The 22,023-nt window shown below is 36.6% G+C and overlaps 1 long non-coding RNA gene across 1 annotated transcript in view; it reads right to left on the bottom strand.

Moving 5' to 3' along the window:
• LOC126751757 (uncharacterized) overlaps nucleotides 1-19,162 on the bottom strand; it is a 36,150-nt gene extending 16,988 nt beyond the window's left edge. Inside the window, exon 1 of the long non-coding RNA XR_007665921.1 lies at nucleotides 18,897-19,162. This is a non-coding gene — a long non-coding RNA (uncharacterized LOC126751757). The remainder of the gene's footprint in view (nucleotides 1-18,896) is intronic.
• Nucleotides 19,163-22,023: the final 2,861 nt, after the last annotated feature.

Consider the following 22,023-nt stretch of genomic DNA (forward strand, 5'->3'; position numbering starts at 1 on the left):
TAAAACTTAAAATTTAAATTAAACATTAACATAAAATTAAAATAAAAATAAAAGTTAAAATTAAAATTAAGTAAAATTACAATTAAAATAAAATTTTAAATTAAAAAAATTCAAATTGAAATTAATATTAAAATTAAAGTTAAAACAAAATTTGAAACTAAAATTAAAACTAAAACTAAAATTAATATAAAATTAAATAAAATTAAAATTTAACTTAAATTTAAAATTGAAACATTGTGAAAATAAATTTAAATTAAAACTTATATTGGATACAAGTTAAAGATATAAGAAATAGTTATGATAGAAAAAAATATATCGGAATAATGTGCTCCACCATAACGGCTGCCCTAATACCTATGCAAATGGGACACATGAGCATAACGCTGTCACTTCAATTGAGATAGTTACAGACTACATAACAGGCTGCGTGTCTCTAGGGTCAGGCGTCTGTTACTATTTACACCGCATCTCTACTATAGCCAAGAACACTTGCATAAAATATTTTCCTTAAAGCTGTCAGGCATAAAAGAAATGCAAATATGCGCTCCGGCTGAACGGCGAACACTAGAAAATCACTAATATGCGCATAAATTAAAAAAAGAAATGCTTCGCAGTACGCAGCAGGCCACGTGTGTTGGCGTTGCAAGAAAATTTGCATAATTGGAGCCAGTTGGCGAGCAATAAATGCTTTAACTTTGTAGCCGCTGGTGCATTTATCTTCATAGTGAAACAGTTGAATTTTCAATTAATATCACAAAGAACGTTACTCATACGCAGTGGAGGCTGTGCGTAAAAGTGTGCTGCATGCATAGTGTTTGAGACAACCAAGAATATGCATTTTTAATAATAAAAAGCCAAAATAAAATTCAATCAAAGCAATTTAACAACGCTAAGCAAAAAAAGCGTCGGCTAGTCAAACCAACCAAACACGCAAAATGCAAATTCCAAAAAGAAACCATAAAGTTTCAAAAAGTGGTCCGCAAACAGTTTATACAGTATGCTGGCGGCGTTGGGGGCGCAGTGAACTGAAGTGATATTCAATTTAGCGAGTAAACACCAGGTAAATTAAAAATATATACAAATTGTATAAAGCAGCCTACAAACAGGGGCGAAGAAAACAACGAAAACGAACAAGAAATGGAAAAAGGCATAAAATAAAGCAAATTTTCTTCTTTGTTCATAAACAAGGTCAGTCAAGTTTATTATATATGCAGCGCCGCAACGGACAACGTGGGAATACCTTTTACCCAGGTACCACGCTCTTAAGCGTTCAAGCAGCTGAAATGAGCTTCTCACTACAAATACGCAAAGCTTGTTGTTGTGGCATTGCTTCTCTCCTAGCGGCCCACAAATTGCTTGCGTGTCCACAGGTGTTTTATACAAACAGAAAAGTTAATTAAATCGCTGCAAGTCGCAAGCTAAACAAATTTTTACTTATTAAGTTCCATTTTCTGTTTTGCTTTCTCTTTTTTTCTTCGTTTACGTTTTTAGTTTTGCTATGTGCTCTGCCATTCGGCTTCATTTAAAAGACGGCTAATGTGCACAATTGGAATTTAAAAGCAAATAATGAGCTACTTTCGGTTGTAGGTAATTGTTTTCATTTGATTTCACTTTTGCTTCGTTTTCGCCATTTAGGCCACGCGGTCACTTAAGAGCTGCTGGCCTGTGTCTCTGCAAAGGGTATGAAATGGGTGCGATTTTTGCCTTTCTCTACTGTTTGTTGAAAGCGCAAGTTTGTTAAGTCTAAAGTGCAGATTCGTATTTGGTTTGCAGAGGAATCTATCTCCCTTTTATTTATTGAGGCTTGGTATGTTAACTCTGAAGCAAGCTTTGTAGACTGAGTGATAATGCTTTGGCTTCTCAGTGAGTTTAAATGCTTGAATATCATTTTGTAAACTTGGAGCTGTAATGCTTGTTTTTATTGGAAGAATATAAAGTTATTCTTAACTTTTGTAAAAATTAATCAATCTAGGCATTGATTAGAAAATAAACTCGATGGAGATTCATCTCTTTAAAAACAATATACTATATGTACGGATATACAGTTAATGAGTTCTAATACAAAACAAATTAAAACAAAAATAAATTTTCATTTCGGTTGCACCGAAACTGTAATCACTTCAGAAATACAACAAATTCCTTAAGGGTTTACATGTGATAAAAAAAACAGTCTTTTTTCAAACTAAAACTTGGTTAAAACCAGAAAATTGGATTTTCGCCACATTTTTACAAAAAAATTAAATTTTCTGTGAAGATTTCGCGACACTTTTTTTCAAATGTAACCGAAAAAAACCCTTCGCCGAAGTCTTTAAAAATTGCATCTCGGAGACTTGTCTAAAATTTCATGAATTTCATTCTCGAGAAATCTTGCCAATCGACTTCAAAAACACAGTTTCGAAAAAAAAACGCGTTTAAAGACGGAGGGGTTGTTGAAAACTTAGCCTAGCTAGCCTCGAGCGCACAAATTCTCAAGGCTGTATCCAAAAAACGATTACTCGGATCAAGACAATATTCTAGAGGAGTTCGAGAACTTAAGAAGACAATAAAAAGTTAGATTTTTTGAAACCCGTAAACCCCCTTTAAGTACTTGATTTTGACCTTTCAGTTTGTATAACAGAAATAACCAATAGTCTGATATTAGCGGTATATACATATTGATGGCCAGACACACAAACATGTCTGAATCGACCCAGCTCGTTATGCTTATCGTTTATATATTCTAAAAGGTTGTGGTGCCAAAAAACTTATATATACTGGATCATGAGACCGTCACAAATCTACAAAGTGGTTTCGGCTATTGCAAATTTTATGAGACGACTACTGAAATGTCAGCCTCAATATTGCTGGACAATGGAAGAGAAAGTATATGGATGTCTTCTTTGGTAGCATCGACAAGTTGTTCAGCAAAGTAAATTTGCTCAGGCCTAGTTCAGTAGATCTCTTGCGGCCAGAAGGATCTTGCAGTCGGAGAAAAGCGAGTCGTCGCACTCGAGATTCATTGATCCAGTGCTGGAATGCAAGATGCCAATGAAAATCCAATTCGGTCCTATTCCGATATGAGCGGGGCAAGTGTGCCCTCTCTAGCTGGCTCATCGGCTTTGCAGTTGCGATTCTGCTGTGACCAGGCATCCTCCCTGAAAGAGGCTGCATTAAACAGAACTAACGTCACTTTGATAACAGTCACTTCTGTGGGAAAAATACCACAGTGTTCCGGTAGCCTAAAGCTTAGATTAATTGTGCTTTAGAGGAATCTCGAATTCCACCCTTTTCTGCATGCTTTGCCCCATCGATGAAAAGCCCACTGCGACTTTTCTCCAGCGACTTCACCCCATTCACACATCCCTCATCGGTATCTGATCTGAAAAAAAAACTGCAATGAGTAGCCTCTCTGATACAGTGATAACAATTTTCAGGAATGGAGTTAAAGGAAGAGAGAACTCAACGAGCCCTTATTAGGACCCCTTAATATATGTAGCTTCCCTGAGGCTTAAAGCACAATTACACCGGAGATGCTGATGAGAGCCGCATTTTGAACCCCGTCAAGCTTCCTAGCAAGTGTAGTTTATTCGAGCAGTTTCCACCAGATGAAAACAACAGAGATCAGTATTGGCTTGACTAAGGTTTCGTAGAGTCAAAACACCACCTTTGGTTAGAGAACCCACCTGTTCCCTCTGGCTCCTCTACAGCATTATAAGGCATCCGTTGACTAGCCGTTGCTTAGAGTCAATACAAGTTTATTTAACGCGAAAATGGCAAGGAAATTGAAAGTGCGCGAAAAAATTAGTAAAATTTTTCAAAAGAAAACGCAGTGGTCTTCTAAGAAAATTACCAACGGGGCTAACCCTAAAAACATTTCTCGCGTTATTAAACGCTCTAAGGAAAATTTGCGTATTGACAGAAAGAAATTTTATGGTAAAAATAAGGGCCCCATGATCGTGAGAAGGCGAAGAACGTTGTGACCATTCTCAAGAAAGACCCAAGCATTTCGAAAAAGGAAGCTGAGCTGAAGGCGTACAAGGTACAGAAGGGTACAAAGTATATATATATGTATATATTAGGTTATCAAATATCTCCCTTCAGCCTTTTTGTCTTTTGAATTTCGCGGCTATGTATAAAACGCTAGAGAGCTTGTATCTGGCATTACTATACATCTTTGAAAGGTCTTGGCATAACCTACAAAACGAAGTTTTCCTTCATTAAAAGCAAATCCGCTAGAGAAACATTCCGTGAGATTAATGGTGTTTTGGGGGATGCTACTCTATCACTTCGAACTGCGAAAGAATGATTTCGACGATTCAGAGCGGGTGAAAACGACACCATGGATAAGCCAACCGGCGGAAGACCTGTGACGACGAATACCGATCAAATCATGGAAAACATCGAGGTAGACCGGCATGGCCAGAAGATGGGAGTTAGTAACTAAACCATTTTAAACTATCTGCAGACAGCTGGATACACGAAAAAGCTTGATGTTTGGGTGCCGCATGATTTGACGCAAAAAACCTTTTGGACCGAATCAACGCCTGTGATATGCTGCTGAAACGGAACGAACTCGACCCATTTTTGAAGCGGATGGTGACTGAAAAATGGATCACATACGACAATAGCAAGCGAAAACGGTCGTGTTCGAAGGCCGGTGAATCGCCCCAAACAGTGGCCAAGCCGGGATTGACGGTCATGAAGGTTTTGCTCTGTGATTGGTGGGATTGGAAGGGAATCATCCACTATGAGCCGCTCCCGTATGGCCATGCTTATGCTACCATCCACTTCGAACAACTGGACCGCTTGATGCAGGCGATCGACCAGAAGCGTCCAGAATTGGTCAAAAGGAAGGGCGGAGTGTTTCACCAGGACAACGCCAGACCATACACTTCGTTGATGACTCGTCATAAGGTACGGGAGCTCAGATGGTAGGTTTTATCGCATCCACAATATAGCCCGGACATAGCGCCAAGTGATTACAACCTGATCCTGTCCATGGTGAACGCCCTTGTTGGCGAAAAGTTGACCTCAAAAGAGGCTTGTGAAAAGTGGCTGTCCGAGTTCTTCGCAAATAAGGAAAGGGGCTTCTACGAGGGGGGTATTATGAAGTTGCCGTTCAGATAGAAACATATTATCGAACGAAACGGCGCATATTTGAATTAAATCCGATGACTGTAAGACTTTTTATAAAGCATTGAATCTTCTTCTTCTTAATTGGCGTAGACACCGCTTACGCGATTATAGCCGAGTTAACAACAGCGCGCCAGTCGTTTCTTCTTTTCGCTACGTGGCGCCAATTGGATATTCCAAGCGAAGCCAGGTCCTTCTCCACCTGGTCCTTCCAACGGAGTGGAGGTCTTCCTCTTACTCTGCTTCCCCCGACGGGTACTGCCTCGAATACTTTCAGAGCTGGAGTGTTTTCGTCCATTCGGACAACATGACCTAATCAGCGTAGCCGCTGTCTTCTAAATCGCTGAACTACGTCAGTGTCGTCGTATATCTCGTACACTTTTCTCTCGAAAACTCGCAACGTCGACTCATCAGTTGATGTCATCGTCCAGGCCTCTGCACCATATAGCAGGACGGAAATTATGAGTGACTTATAGAGTTTTGTCGTCGGAACACACATCTCCTATACAAACGGGAATTCAGGTTTTATTGCAAAAAAATCGACCGCCTCTAATGTATTTATGTATATGCGGAATTGTCCGAACTATACACTTTTGTGAGCAAATAAGCAACTCACAGGTAGTTCATTTCTCGCATATCGGAAAACCACAATTGCATTTCTCAACTACACACACATACGTATATCATTCATACATACACATATGTATATTTGTGCAATTACATGTAAAAATCCAACCAGCAATCCGTTGGGAAATCAAAAGCCATCGAAATATTTGCGCCAACAACAATAAAACCACAGCGCGCATATAAATTTGTAGCATCCTCATGCATGTACATAGAAGCGTGTACATATGCGTATGTGTTGCCGTGCGAAGTAGGGACAAAAAGGTTTTGAAATTAATGGCAAATTGAATTGGCACACAAAACCAATCATAGCGTCCCCTCGGGGCAAATGGCAGCTGACAAGAGGCAGCACTTTGTGCAGTCCATAAATTATGAAGAGAATGTACTCTTACACCCACACACACACACATACTCAAGCACACATATGCGCTGGGTAGCGGTGCTTAACACGCAAGTGTTGACGCTAAGTCGCTTTGCCTAATATTCCAGGCAGGAGGTGTTCGCATACACACACACGCATCCAGTTGAGTTTCAGCCGCCACATATGTATATATGTGTGCGCGTGTGTGCCTAATACATGTATATACATGTGTGGCTAAGATGCTTGTGAATTCCACAGGTGGGCGAAGGATATTGATTTGGCTTGAAATGATTCATTGTGACAGTCGTTTGAGTTGAAAGCACTCAAATGTTCTGTTTCTTCGCAAGAAGTTATTTGCGGCCCCGAATGCATGTGATAATCGACAAACATGCTCTGTGCATATGGTTGTAAGTACTCATGTGCGTCGGCATGGCAATGCGTACTATTGGATTGATTGCTTGATTGAATTGAGCATTGCTGCGTTAATGTAGGCATTTGAATACATCTATTCTGGCAGCCTAATTCTATTGGGTGTTGATGAGGCATTCAGATGACTATCTATACGAGAGAAATGAAATGTATTGCATGGAATTATATAAATACGTTTATATATGTATGCATATAAGGGTGCTTCGAAAAAAGGAATGGTTTTTTGGTTGATAGACATCTCTAAGCAAGTTTGATCTTCTTACTATCTTTTTTTTCGTTTCCTAGGAATTGATGTTTGAGTACAAATATCTCGTAAAAGCTTCACTTAATTGAAAAATTATAAACATTCTTTTTTTTTGACTTACCCTAATGCATAAATATTACGAAATATAAATACGAACGGGTGTAAGGGAGCAAAGAGGCATGAATAGTTGAGTACGCAACGAAAAATTTAAAAATAATAATATAAATAATTGCAATTGATTTTATAAGACTTTATTAATATAAAGCAGTTTCTAATTATATGTATATATGGGATGGTCGAAAAAGTCTTTTCGTATTTCTAATCGAATTCAAACTATTTTTTTATATTCATACCAATAAACATATAAACAAATATTTACCATTTTGCACGATCACTTTTTGCCATTTTTCCGCTAGAGACATTATTCTATCAGTATAAAGCTTTCATTAGTGTGAATCGAAATTTCGAAACTTCCAGAACGGAAGCGAGCGAACCACTGTTGAGCTACACGAACTGATACAGCATCGTTTTCGTAAACTTCACTAATTTCATTGGTGGCTTGCGTGGTATTCTTCCCTTTTTTATACAAATATTTCGAAATATAGCGAATTTCTTCATTATTTTCACTAATTTTTGAATAGCTATAACTTTTTTCAACTTTCTCGAATTTGACTTTTTTTTAATTAAATCAAGCTTAAAATCTCACCTTTCTAACAGTATATGGTATGACACAATGTGATTGGTAGCACTGGAGATATACGACTGCAACTACATCTATTGACAAAATACGAAAAGACTTTTTCGACTACCCAATATATATAAGTACATACAGAATATTCGCTTGAAAAGCATAAGTTTCGTTTCGCAAATATTTTCGATTAAATATAAAACAAATATTTTTTTTCCTACGAAAATATGAAACAAATATTTTCTTCCTTCGAAAAAAATACACAAAAACAGGGTGTGCCCAAAGAACGTTAACTAGTTTTTATCTCTGAAATATTTAAAGTATATTGGCGCAGGCAAACTTCAATCAATAAATGTAAATAAATACAAAAAATATGTTTCGTTCAAAAATGAGTTTTGGAAGGTTTTTTCTCTTGTGTTCTACTACTGGATATCGGGGCGTCGCGGGTGCCAGCGCTCAGCTATCATCCGTTCAAGCGCTTTCGTAAAATCCTTTTGCCCCGAAAACGATCGTTAGAAATCCAGTGAGTTATTAGCCCTCAGTAAAGCTAGCATCTCCCTATCGGTGATGGGCTCTAACAAGGTTGAGAATCTCACTGCATAAGCTGTATTGAAGAATATGCGATGGAAATATCTCAAAACACTTCCTTCTTGATTCATATATCGAAGTTTTATGTCCATGGTGTGCGATCTCTGGATCAGCCATGGAACCTAACCATGTTCAAAAAATAACAAAAAGCATGCTGTGGAAATATAAAAATATTTTTTTAATTGAAATATTCAAAGTTTTCCTTTTATTTCAAAATTTTAATATTTATTTAAGAAAAACATCTACAATATTAATTATTCAATCCAAATTACCCTACTGAAGCTAAAACATTTTCCTAGTCTAGTGGCATTTTGAGGATTCTATCCCAAAACAAATATTGCCGGCTTGCTGAATGATTCCAGCTAATTTTTTTGAATCAAGCTGTTCTGATGTGAAGCAGCCAGTGGAGGTGTTCAGCATCGAACGCAAAGAATGGCGGTTGTTTTTGTTGTAGCGGCGGAATTCTGCCGAAAAAGAAAACTCCTAGCAAAATCACTTTTGTAGGCACTCATCATATTTGAGTAAAAAATTATAGTTGTATGTAGGTTGCTGTATATATTTCTGGCCTAATAATGTAAATAGGCATATTTATCAACGAAAATGTTTTTTTTTTTTGTCGATTGCTGTTTTGTTTCGGGCTCATACGCATAGATCCATGATTCGTCACCTGTGACGATCTTATAAACGTCTTTTGAAGCACCGCGATCGTATTTTTTCAGCATTTCTTTACACCAATCCACACGAGCCTTTTTTTGAGCGATTGTCAAATTGTGCGGGATCCAACGAGAATAAACCTTTTTTACGGCCAGGTGTTCATGCAATATCGAATGTATGCTGGTGGGAGAAATGCATAGGCATGCCTCTATCTGAAGGTATGTTACATGACGGTCTTGCATTATCAGTTCACGTACGGCATCGATGTTTTCTGGCACAACGGCTGTTTTTGGACGACCTTCACGGAATTCGTCTTTGAGCGAGCGTCGGCCACGATTGAATTCGTTGTACCAGTTTTTCACAGTGCTATTGGATGGTGCTTCATAGCCATACAAAGATTTTAGTTCATCGATGCACTCTTGTCGTGATAATCCACGTCGAAAGTTGTGAAAAATGATCGCACGAAAATGTTCACGAGTTAATTCCATTTTTGGCCGAGATGACTTTTTTAATTTCCTGTAAATAAAACAATTCACGATTAAATGACAAAACGTTCTGAGTGATGTTATGCTAAAAAATGTCAAACTTTCCAATGGAAATGTCAGATTGCACCTGGCAACACTTAGTGTTGCCCTAGGCCAGAATATATATAGCAGCCCTCGTATTTGCTTCAAATTATTTAGTTACCATACCGAAAAAGACGCACAAGAAAATAATCTTTCCAAAGCATGTTCGAAATATTGAAGGAATTGAATAACAAGCAAGCTGCTATAGATGAAACAAATTTTTTTTTTGTGTCGCCTTCACTTCGTTTTTTCGTTATCCCTTTCAGTTGGGTGATTTGCTTTAACGGTTAATTAAACGTTTTCATATATCTGTTCTTCGTGTCAACTCGCAACTTACGGTTTACAAACCTCATCTTTATTTCGAACTATCCAACGGCCAGCGACGAGATAACTATTAGAGCGATCATCAATCTTCTTTCTATTGAAACACGAGATTTGTATTCAGCAAGGACATTTGAACCAAAGACCGAACTTTATGATATTTGGGCATCATTTGTTCATAAATTTTTTAATGTTACGCAGTAGGTTAGTTCAACTAACCAAAAAAACCAAGCAAAGCTTTAAACTGGCTTCTTGGGAACTTTGAGTTCCTTAAAATGTGATAGTTCCTAAATAAATCTAGAAGACAAATTGAGGACGACTATTCTATAGTATGTCTCAATCTAATTAGGATAAAAGAGTGCGGCAAAGGTGTAGAGAATTAGTGCAGCAGAAGGCGAAGTTTGCAACAAGAGGCTATTTAAGATAGTTACCTCTTAAGTTGCCCTTTTGGATCTGTATAGAAAGGCGTGTCAAATTGTAATATTAAGCAATTTTTGGTATTGGAAAGGTTTTTGGCCAGATCGTTAGGTATTGCTATAAATTCAAGAAATCAAAGAAACTTTATCACAATGAAGTAAATGGGCCCACAACTCAAACAACACTTTATAATAAAATTATATAATGTTTTAATACTTAAACCTTGTCTTACATTTAAATTCTTCCTTTTCTCTATGATTTGATATTGGCAGAAAACACTAAAAGCATCGCCATTAAAATACCCCGTTATTTCTTTTATTTACAAAGTTTGCCGCAGTCCTCAAAATGTATATTATACCGTTACGCTAACTTCATTTCAAACTCAATTTCCATAAAAGCATTTACAATTTATCCACTTTGTGTGCACAATCAACATGTTGAAGCCAAACAAACTTCATTCAGTCTATAAAGACTCGACACGTTTCGAATATTTAATTTAAGTTTTCATGCCGACGAGTGGAAATTTCAAGAAAATTGCAAAAACTAAATAAATATGTTTCCATGAGTGCTGTACTTAGTTTTGTTGCATTGCGTTTGCTGACTGCGTGTGGCTTAAACTTAGTCAACAGGAATTTTAAAGAGAAACTCAAACAAAAAATTGTGAATAAAATCTTAAATATGCAAATATATATGGAATTTTGTGGCATTTAGATCAATTTTGAATGAATTCACTAAGGAAAGAAATAAGATAGAATATACATAGTTGAGATTACATGAATTTATGCAACACGCATTTAGCAAGTAAAGAAAATAAGCTGGTATATATATTTTTTCCCATATAAATTTAGCATTTAATTAAAACATTTTTTTTCCATTTTAAGTATTTTATTGAAATAAATTTAAATGACAATTTAAAGCACATCAAAGACCATTTTAAGCCATTAATTTTTGCAAGTAAAGCTGCAAACGAAACAGGATACTACAAACACCATCAAAAAGTCATAGACGTTATATGTGCAAATAATCGAATCTATCACCTTCGAAAGCAGCAATCACAGCGTAAGTGTCAAGCAAAAGCGCACTCCAAAAGCCAACGCTAATGCACAAACAAATTAGTCAACATCAATTGTTGTTGAGAAGTGGGCTAAAGTGAACTTAACGACATCTCAAAGCAGGCATGCAAATATGCAGGAATACACACATACTCGAGCACACACACGACTATTGTCTAATATACGCATATGGCAGGTTGGGCTGTGGCGCATGAGCAACATACTATATGATTGCCATTAGTATGAGAGTACTGTTAATGTTAATGTTAATGTTAATGTTAATGTTATGTTAATGTTAATGTTAATGTTAATGTTAATGTTAATGTTAATGTTAATGTTAATGTTAAATGTTTATGTTTATGTTTATGTTAATGTTAATGTTAATGTTAATGTTAATGTTAATGTTAATGTTAATGTTAATGTTAATGTTAATGTTAATGTTAATGTTAATGTTAATGTTAATGTTAATGTTAATGTTAATGTTAATGTTAATGTTAATGTTAATGTTAATGTTAATGTTAATGTTAATGTTAATGTTAATGTTAATGTTAATGTTAATGTTAATGTTAATGTTAATGTTAATGTTAATGTTAATGTTAATGTTAATGTTAATGTTAATGTTAATGTTAATGTTAATGTTAATGTTAATGTTAATGTTAATGTTAATGTTAATGTTAATGTTAATGTTAATGTTAATGTTAATGTTAATGTTAATGTTAATGTTAATGTTAATGTTAATGTTAATGTTAATGTTAATGTTAATGTTAATGTTAATGTTAATGTTAATGTTAATGTTAATGTTAAAGTAATAATAACATCCGACAATATTATCTTTCAAATTTTTTGTTGATATACACATCTATCGTAGTTATTGACAAACTATTAGGTAACATGCACTCACATATTGCTCTCATCTTAATGTTAATGCACATCACTTTTGAAGCATCATGGTGCAAATAGCGCAAGAGCAAAGTAACATCAGCATTAAGTGCAATAAAACTTAGTTGAAGAAGCTGGTGAATGATCTCACACATCGCTTTCTTGTGCAAGGAATAATAGTAAAGTATCTGCCGCATTTTATATGGCAAAGGTGTTAGGCTCGTTTGTGTTTATCGATTTGGATACCGAATGCGACGGGAAAATCCTACATAATAATGGCAAATACTGCTACACATTTGTCACAACTGTCGCTGATGGCTATGCCATTTATTAATAAGGCCCATAAAATATAAGCGAGAAAAATGTAAGAATTTGAGTAAACGATTATTAGTGGCGCAAAATATTGGCTAAAATTAAAGCAAAATAAAAAAAAATCAGTTTAATGACTTTTCTTCTGCTAGTTTGATTGCGTTAGCAACCACAAAAGAATACAGTAGAAAATGTGCTTTAAAGAATGGGCTAACTTATTTGCCGAACCCACCCACAAACATAAAAATATGCATCAGCATTCACATTCATACATACAAATCATACAAATGTAGACAACATAAGCATTTGCCCCACTCTGTGGAGGCCATGAACTTTCCGCGACAACAGCTGGCAATACAATTATTATGATTATTACGCAAATGCGCAAAATACGCTGGCGCTGCCGCTGCCGCTGCTGCGTGCACGCTCAGACACTTTGCGTAGCACATGCGAATGTGACAGCGAGTGTGAACTTTTATGAGTGTGGGAAAGAGTTTGTATGTATATGTGCATGCCTATACTGTGGCATGTCGGTGGGCGGCTCTGGAGTCATCAAATGTTTCGAGTCCTTGCGCACTTAGCCACACACGCAACGTCGTTGTTGTGAGGCGATAAAAATGCGACACTGTGCGAACTTATTTTATTATTTTGGTTTTAGAATTGCTTAAAACAGAATAATCATGAATAAATTTAAATACTTTAATTAAAAAATTATTAAGTGCCGTAAGGTTGAGCACAAAGCCGTCACGACAATGCAATGATAATTATATTTTAAGCTAAGACTTATGAAAGATATAGGATATAAATATAATAAGTACTATATCCAGTATTTTAGTAGAAGCCCAGTGAATGGAACACATTTGGTATGAGACCGCTGAGATTTTGTCACTTGTCATTCTGAATTATTTATGTGAGTTGGTTCGACTAAAGTTTGTCATCGCGCAAACAGATTTTAAGGTAAACAATCTTCATTTGATAAGGCCATAAATTGCAGTCATTATAAGTTCTGGCTGAAGCACTGTCTGGGAAACCTTAAACTGCTCAGTCCTGTTTTCGGATGTTAGCTTAACGAAAAGTATCTAACAAGGTCCCAAAGGTCCATTGGCAATTCCATTGTTGGCTTCTAATTTAAACTTGTAGCAGAAACCTTTTCGAGAAATTTGCTATGATCGAGAAATGACCACACAGATAAAAGAGATTTGCATGCCCCCGCATTAACGGAGGTCTTCTAAAAAACACCAATAATAGTGCATTATATTTGTCATAAAATGAAATGAGTTAAGATATTTTTTTTTATCATTTTCTATCGCTTCATCATTTAGTGGAAAATAAGGAAGGCTCTTGGTGAGAGCTGCCTCAGAAATAGGAAAACAAAAAGGTAGATGCAAATCCACCGATAGTATGAGCCTTAGTGTGTGGTCGAAATCTACGGATGAATTAGAAACAGCAAGCATAATGCTCTTAAGCTATATTAGCCAAAACTCAGAAACACGAGTCTTTTTTATAAATAGTTATTTTTCTTATATTTTGAATAATATAAAATAAAAATGTCCACAATATGGAGCTTGAAGGAATTAAGCATTATTCTCGTTTATGTTTTTTAATAATATAAAGAGAACAAAGAATCTTAAGCTTATTCAACCAAATACTGTTAGTTTTTTCCGTCGACTCATGGCAGATTCTGTTAAATCTTATTGTGACCTAGGTTAGGTTAGGTTATTCTAGTAGGCCAATAAGCCACGTATAGACCAGTTTTGGTGCTTTTCGATACCAGATTGATTTCAGTTGTTAGGTTCATATGGAGCTTCGTAGTCATGCTTTAGGATGCCTGCCATATAATCCACGGCATCATTATCGCTTACTTCCTTCTTGATGCTTACAGCTCTTGCCAATGCGGGCAAGTGCACAAGATATACTCTATTGATTCCCTGGTGCCTTGCTCTAGACATTTCCTGCAGTCTTCGCCACCTGATGGTGACCATTTAGTATTCCGATCATGTTCCTATAGCCTCAAGTGTTAATGGGAATTTTCTTACGTCTGATTTAAGGTTTAACTGAGGACTTTTGCAGTTTTGCACCCTGGTGGCTCGTTCCATCGGATTTTGATTTCCTTCATCATGCATCTGACCACATTGTGGTATAGGCCATGCATAGTTTTCCCAATGTTTATCACGTTTTCGGGTTTTAGCCGTACCTCATTCTTAGCGATCTCGTCCACTGTTGCCTTTGTGGACTGGCACCCAGTAGAAGTGAAATTGCTTGCTTCTGGCAACACTTTCTACTGCTGCTCTGATTGGTGGTTGGCTCTTTACGTAGATGTAGACTCTGCAATTGCCTGCAGGTACATTAGATGCCAGCCCCGTGGTTCAAGACCTCAGCTTGAAATATGCTGTGGTGTTTCGGCAACTTAAAAGGTTGCCTTATTCCTAACTCTGGACAGTATATTCCCACACCAACTCCATCGTCCATTTTTGAGTCATCCGTATAGATGTTTAGATTTTTGTGCGTAGCTAACATACCGTTACGCCAGCCATCTTTTTCTTCAATTGCTTTGAACTTTTATTCCCAGTTGAAAAATTCGATCATATAGTCGGTGTACCGACCAACATTGCTCACAGAGTTTTGCCTAAAGCTTCTAAGTATATATAAGTTCTCCTCCAGTCAGAAGTCGTCCCGCCGTCTTTGCTGCGCAGTTTTCAGCGCAGAGGTCTATAGGTGTCAATAGCTCCAGCTTCTTACGGCAAATTGTTTTATGTAGAAGCCTCACAGCTACCAACAAGTATTCTTAATGGATGAACTCTCCTCTGGTTAACAGTAATGAAAAAACTATTTTCAGGTTCAGTAGGATTTATACTAAAACCTGATCCATAGTAAATATCGATCAAAGCTATCAACTATAAAATATTAACAAGATCGCGAGAATAATATTCTTTGATTTGTTGTTAACGCAGACAGAAAAATAACTCGCGATCTCTTGGCCTTCACTACATAATCGCATAGCGCTCTCTGTTCTTTCACACCCATAGCAAATTTAAGTCTGAAGTCTTCACTTTCTACTTACAACAGCTATATAAACTATTACGCATAAATATACATATATGTACATATATATGTATTTTATATGCACACAATAATTTGTTCTCACGCTAAGTGCATTAATTTGTGAGGGCGCGTGCTTTAATACTTTTTTACAACAATACTCGACCATTATTACTGTTATGGCACGAATCATGCTAAGGTTACCAGCCATATACACATATGTAAGCATTTAAGTATATATATGTACGTTTGTGTCATAATGGGCGCACACGTTTCCATTCAAAAGTACTCATATTAAATTTTTTCCATTTCCATTTTCATTTTCAAGCACTGAAACACATTTTGTTGTTATTATTTTTTATGAGTTTGCATTGTTGTTTGCCGCATATTGTTTTTGATTGTACTCGGCGTGCACACATGTACACAGTTACCGAGTTAGCATGACGTTCGTTAGCTATTCCTGTGCAATATTCGTACTTATACGAGTGCAAACATATGTATACATATATATGTGTGCAAGGCATGGTTGGCTTTGGTTCGCTTGCACTGTCACTGTCCTCGATATCTTGATTATTGCTTCTGTTCGCATAGCTCGTTCAATAACTTCTGAAACAAACCCGTTCTCACTCGCCCACAACCTCGCATTGAAATTATACATGAACTTTCAGTGTGTGTGGTGAAACTGTATGCCGGTGCGTATGAGTGACATTTGTGTTTGAAAAATCTAAGATTCATGTTGGTAGAAAATATAATTCAAATTGCTTGCCGAATATAACGAATATTTATGATTAACATTAATTATAAGTGCTATTATGAGTAATACGCACATATGTATGTATGTATGTATGTATTGAAGTATATACCGGGGATATAACCTAACTGTCAGTTACTTTTTGAAATTAGATGATATTGATGAAATATTATTCTAAATTTTTTCAATTTTAAATTAAAAAAAAAGTTTATTTACAATAAATTCTATTTTTATGAAGAAAAATGCATCGACGAATTCAAAGTTAAACTAAAAAAACATCGAAAAATGGTTTTCGAAAATTAGCATCAGATTCTGATTCTGTTCTCTTCAGTATCTTACATCTTGAGCGATGTTTTTCAAAAATAGCATCAATATAGGAAATTTTTTTCAGCAGTCACTATACCAAAGAATTGGCCATAATTTAAGACCACTATTGTCACAATCAGGTTTGTATACCGGCATTGGCAAACTTTTTTTTATTCATGGATATGGAATAGCTATTCCAAAGAATTAGCCATAATTCAATTAAGACCTAAAAAAATGTTCCTTATAAAAGTCCAAGAAAAAATTAAAAACTCATATTTGGAACTTAATCAATCTAGTGTGCGAACGGCTTGCTGGAGAGAAAGTCAGACCAAATACCCCTTTGGCATTGGCACACAACTTCTCAAAACTTTTCTCGCAGAATGAGCAACTATGGTCAAAGAAAAGTCAAAGTCGCCAATGGTAGCTGTTACCATTGGATAAAAGACCATTGCATTTGACTTGATTTCAAAGCATTAAATCCCTCATCCGTGAATTAATTCCCTGTCTGCCACCGACTTAGAGCCCACTATTGGTTTGCGTCATAAATAAGTTGGTGCTTACCAAAGCTCAACTATTATTATTGCTTATATATATAAATACATATATGTATATGTATTAGTTCGGGTCTATTTTTTATAAATACACAGTATACAGAAAGTGTTCATGGATCACTCTGAACAACTCTACCGAATTAACCTTTCGCACAGGAGTTAATGGATCAACTAACCGGCCTTTTCTCGATTAAAGCGCTAATTTAGATCGATTTACCGTACAATATAAAAACCTTTTTTTTAAGTTAATTCTCAATCGAATTCAAATCGAGTTGAAACTGTAAGGCAATTCCGTAAGTTGTTGTGCACCTCTATCGTTCCGGTGCATATTTTCTCAGTTACACGCAGATTTGAAAAAGCGTTTCAGAGTGCTTGGAAGTACAAGGCCAGACTTTAAACGCGTTTTCCTCAAAATGGTGTTTTCATAGTCGGTGACCAACATTACTCGAAAACAGCTAAACCGTTTAGTCTTAAATTTTAACACTAGCTTCCTAAATATATTTTTTAGTAACTAAAAGAAGCTTTTTTCTCGCCGATAAATATTTTTTATAAACAATCTAAGGCTGATATTTTGGTCAAAAATCACTGTTTTTATAGAAACCGACATTTTGTCAAAAAAACTATTTTGCTTATTCGATTAATTACTAGATTTAACATTACTTTAACGACAACTGCTTGGGTTTTTTTTTAATTTCAGAGAATCCAGTTCAGAGATATAGTAGTCACCACAAAACCTGTTTTTTGAGAGGGGCTCACGGAGATCAGCTGTAGTTTCTTCTCAAATAAATACTTTTAATAATACTAAGTCTTAAAATCCTAACAAAAAATACCATAATATTTGGAAAAAATTTTGGATCAATAAATTTAAATGTTTTCTCAGAAAAAATTGTGGAAATTTCGGCCTTCTAACTGTATATAACTCCTTATCTTTGGATGTGTTTAACTCGGCAGGTTGTTGTCCAAGCTCTAAATTTGGTTGTGAGCATTGATAAAATAGCCATCAGCTGAAGAATTTATTCATTCAAAAAACAATAGAAATTGAAGGACAAGCAAGTATAACAGCTTATCGTTAACCGAGCCTATCGTTTATGGAGTAGCCGGCTGTGTGAAAGACAAGAACTGGTTTCTTAATTATAATATAATTATTATAATTGGCTGCGTGAGAAGGCTATAAGAGACTATGTGTCTAAGGCCGTTTTTAAAGCAGCGATTTTTAAGGCGAAGTTTAAAGAATTGAATAACAGGTTGTATAGGAGATGTATGTTGTAGTCGTAGGATCTGACTGATTCTGACCAATGATCAATAGAATATGAAAAAGCACGTACATATAAAATTTCATTCAGATATTTCAAAACTGAAACCAATTTTTATAATCCCTAACAAACTTCGCCTTAAAAATTTCTGGCTTAAAACTGGTTTTAAGCCCTCAGTCTCGTAGACAAAGTTGTTCAGAATGATCCACAAGCGCGATTTTTCCATTTTTTTAGCTCCTTGTATACCCGCTCTAATTTATAAATATGTATACATATATACATATTCACCTTTACTCACGTAAATATGTATTTGTATGTATACATTTACATGCTAACAAGAAGCTGATGACAGCGCAACATTCCGACTAAGAATTATACAAATTAGCCGAGCTCCCGCTGTGGTCACCATTGGCGCAATGCAGTCTTGCGGTCGAACAGATGGCTTGGCTCAGCGCAGCTTGGCACCAAAAATGTCACAATAGCAAACACACACAGTGGAAGCATTAAAAGCAGCAGCGCAAAGTGGAAGCAATGTTGTGCAATAACAACAAATAATATAATACAGAAAGTGAAAGTAAAGCAAAAAAAAAGTAGAGAAACAGGGAAAAAAAGTTTCGAAAAGCAAGAACAATGTGTCACAGCGCAGACACACACGTGTGAAAGCTATGCTCCTCGCCAACCCGCCGACTTACTTACGGTACAAAACAGACGCTGTTTAAGCAGCTATTTATATTAAGCGTACACCTACCTACCACAACAATTTTTTGCTGAAGACAATTATTCACGCCAATTTACGCACGTTGCCACCGTATTTTTAGTTGCTTTGCTTCAACTTTTCTCCACTCAAATTAAATTTCCATTGAATTTCGTTATATTTTTTCACATATTTTCATCAATTGTCATATAACATGACACATGAGGTGCTTTAAACATTTTCCGCTTAACTTTTCTTGGCTTGTCACTCACTCCCGTCACCGGCCCCGAGACGCACAAGAACGACGGTTCAGCTTCCGTTCGCTGCGAATACCGCAAATGGACTAATTTCTTTTAGTGAAATTGGGTGTTACTTTTAGTATTTACCTTTCATTTGATTTTTTCCCTTTTTCAATTATATTTCGTTATGTGTGCGTATATGTGTGTGTTTGATTGTTGTAAACAATACCTGCGCATTGGCACCGCCTTTGTAATTTCCGTTGTTGTTCATACGCAAACACCGTGCATCCGGTAGGAGCGAAGCTTTTAACCCGAAAAGCTTTAGCAGAGACACATACCTTAATGGACATAGGGTGTGCTGGAACGGTAATATTTTTTTAGTTTTTTTATGGAGTGAAAATTTCGCGACATTTTTTTTTAGATAATTATATTTGAAAAAAATTCTTCGTCCATGTTCTTAAGAATTGTATCTCAAAGGCATGTGTGAAATTTCATGAAGATCGTTTGAGTAGGTCGCGAGAAATCTTGCCAACCGCCTTCAAAGACACAGTTTCGAGATAAAAGAGCTTAAAGACGGGGCACTTAGCCTAGCTAGCCTCGAACGAACAAGTTTTTAAGGCTGTAGCACTGAAACTATTACTCGGATTAACTTAAAAATTTAAGAAATATATAGAATTTAATAAGATAATAAAAAAATCGAGTTTTTGAAACCCAAAAACCCCTGTAACCTCTTAAAATCCGCTATTTAGTTGCCTTAATATTGTTATAGAAGATCTTAAAATACGCCCACAGATCTGAGGCAACGACAAAGTATTTATAAGATCAGAAAGATATAAGGTTTTCCAATGGGAGTGTTATAATTTCTTTAAAAAAAACACACCAATTGTTAAGGAAATTCAAAAATTTGCATTTAATATAATAAAGTTCTGAATATAACGTCATTGAAATGGCCTCCCCGACTTCTTTTGCAAAAAAGAATACGATGTACCCAATTTTCGAATAGTTTTTTCCACTAAATCAAGCCGGTTGTCAGGAGTAGCACTGGCAATATTGACTTCCAAAGCTTGAAGAGAATCTGGTTTGTTGCTAAAGACCAACAGCTTGAAGTAAACCCACAAAAAGTGGTCTAATGTTGTTAAATGACTACTTTTCTTGAAAAAATCGAATCTGTAAAAGTTTCTCACAAAAATTCGGTTGTTGTACGTGACCCCGTCTTGTTGGAACCAGATATTGCCAAGATCAACTTCTTCCAATTACGACCATAAGAAGTTGGTTGGCATCGATCTATACCGCTCTCCATTGACAGTAACGGCGTGACAAAGGCAAATGTCGAAAGAAGTACGAATGGATAATTCCATCAGACCAAAAACCACACCAAATTGTCAACTTAGGTGAATGTAATGTTTTTTCATTAATAATTAGAGTATTTTCTGCGCACAAGAATCGACATTTTAGCTTATCTACCGCACCACTCAGATGAAGGTTAGGCTTATCGGAGAAGACGATTTTCCTGAAAAAATCGTTATCGCTTTCAAGTTGTTCCAAGGCAAAATCAGCATATTCACGACATTCACGGTGCTCCGGAGAACAATTCTTTATGAATGCAAGCCTTCTCTACTGGCGAATACACCGATTACGCGATTATAGCCGAGTTAAAAACAGCGCGGCAGTCGTTTCTTCTTTCGCTCCGTGGCGCCAACTGGAGGTCTTCCTCTTCCTCTCCCGGATACTGCGTCGACTACTTTCAGAGCTGGAGTGTTTTCGTGACATGACCTAGCCCGCGCAGCCGCTGTCTTTTAATTCGCTGAACTATGTCAATGTCGTCGTATATCTCATACAGCTCATCGTTCCATGGAATGCGATATTCGTCGTGGCCAACGCGCAAAGGACTATAAATCTTCCTTCTCTCGAAAACTTGCAACTTCGATTCATCAGTTGTTGTCATCGTCCAACCCTCTGCACCATATAGCAGGACGGGAATTATGAGTGACTTATAGAGTTTGGTTTTGGTTCGTCGAGAGAGGACTTTACTTCTCAATTGCCTACTCAGTCCGAAGTAGCACCTGTTGGCAAGAGTTATCCTGCGTTGGATTTCCAGGCTGACATTGTTGGTGGTGTTTATATTGGTTTCAAGATAGACTCAAAATTATGACTGTTAACAGTGACGTAAAAGCCAAATGAGAGATATTTCGATTGTTGATTTGCCAGGTCTAAAGCCACACTGATAAGGTCCAATCAGTTTGTTGACGATGGGCTTTAATCTTTCACACAATACGCTCGATAGAACCTTATACGCGATGTTGAGGAGGCTTTTCCCACGGTAGTTGCCGCAGATTGTGGGGTATCCCTTTTTGTGAATCGGGCAGAGCAGACTTAAATTTCAATCGTTGGGCATGCTTTCGTCATAATTTTAGTATGCTCTGGGCATCGGTCACTAAATCACCTTTGGGGGTTCTACAAGAGTATGCTCCGTTCTTGAAACCTTCTGTTAGCCGTCGTATTTTTTCCTAGAAGTTTCGAGCATTCCCCGTGTCGGCCAGCTTGTCAAGCTCTTCATACTCACGCATTTTGGCCTCTTTCTTTTTATGTCTACAAGTGCGTCTCGCGTCCCTCTTCAACTCTCGGTATCTATCCCAACCCACACGTGTTGTGGTTGATCGTAACATTGCGAGGTCGGCAGTTTATTTTCTTTCCGCTAAGACACGCCACTCCTCGTCGTACCAGCTGTTTTTTTTTTTTAACTTTTTTCGAAAACCAGTGGTTTCATTTGCAGCTGTACGTATGGAGCTTAAAATGCCGTCCACAGTTCTCTTATACCTACAGTAGGTAGGTTATCAAAACAGCCAGCGCTGTTTGAAACGCTCTATACTTTTTCGCTTAATTGAATATAATTTGTTTTGTATATGTTGGAAAGTACCGTTATCAAAGTGCCGCTTATCCGTAGCC

This window comes from Bactrocera neohumeralis, chromosome 2 (genome assembly GCF_024586455.1).
Source record: "Bactrocera neohumeralis isolate Rockhampton chromosome 2, APGP_CSIRO_Bneo_wtdbg2-racon-allhic-juicebox.fasta_v2, whole genome shotgun sequence".
Classification (NCBI taxonomy): Eukaryota; Metazoa; Arthropoda; class Insecta; order Diptera; family Tephritidae; genus Bactrocera; species Bactrocera neohumeralis.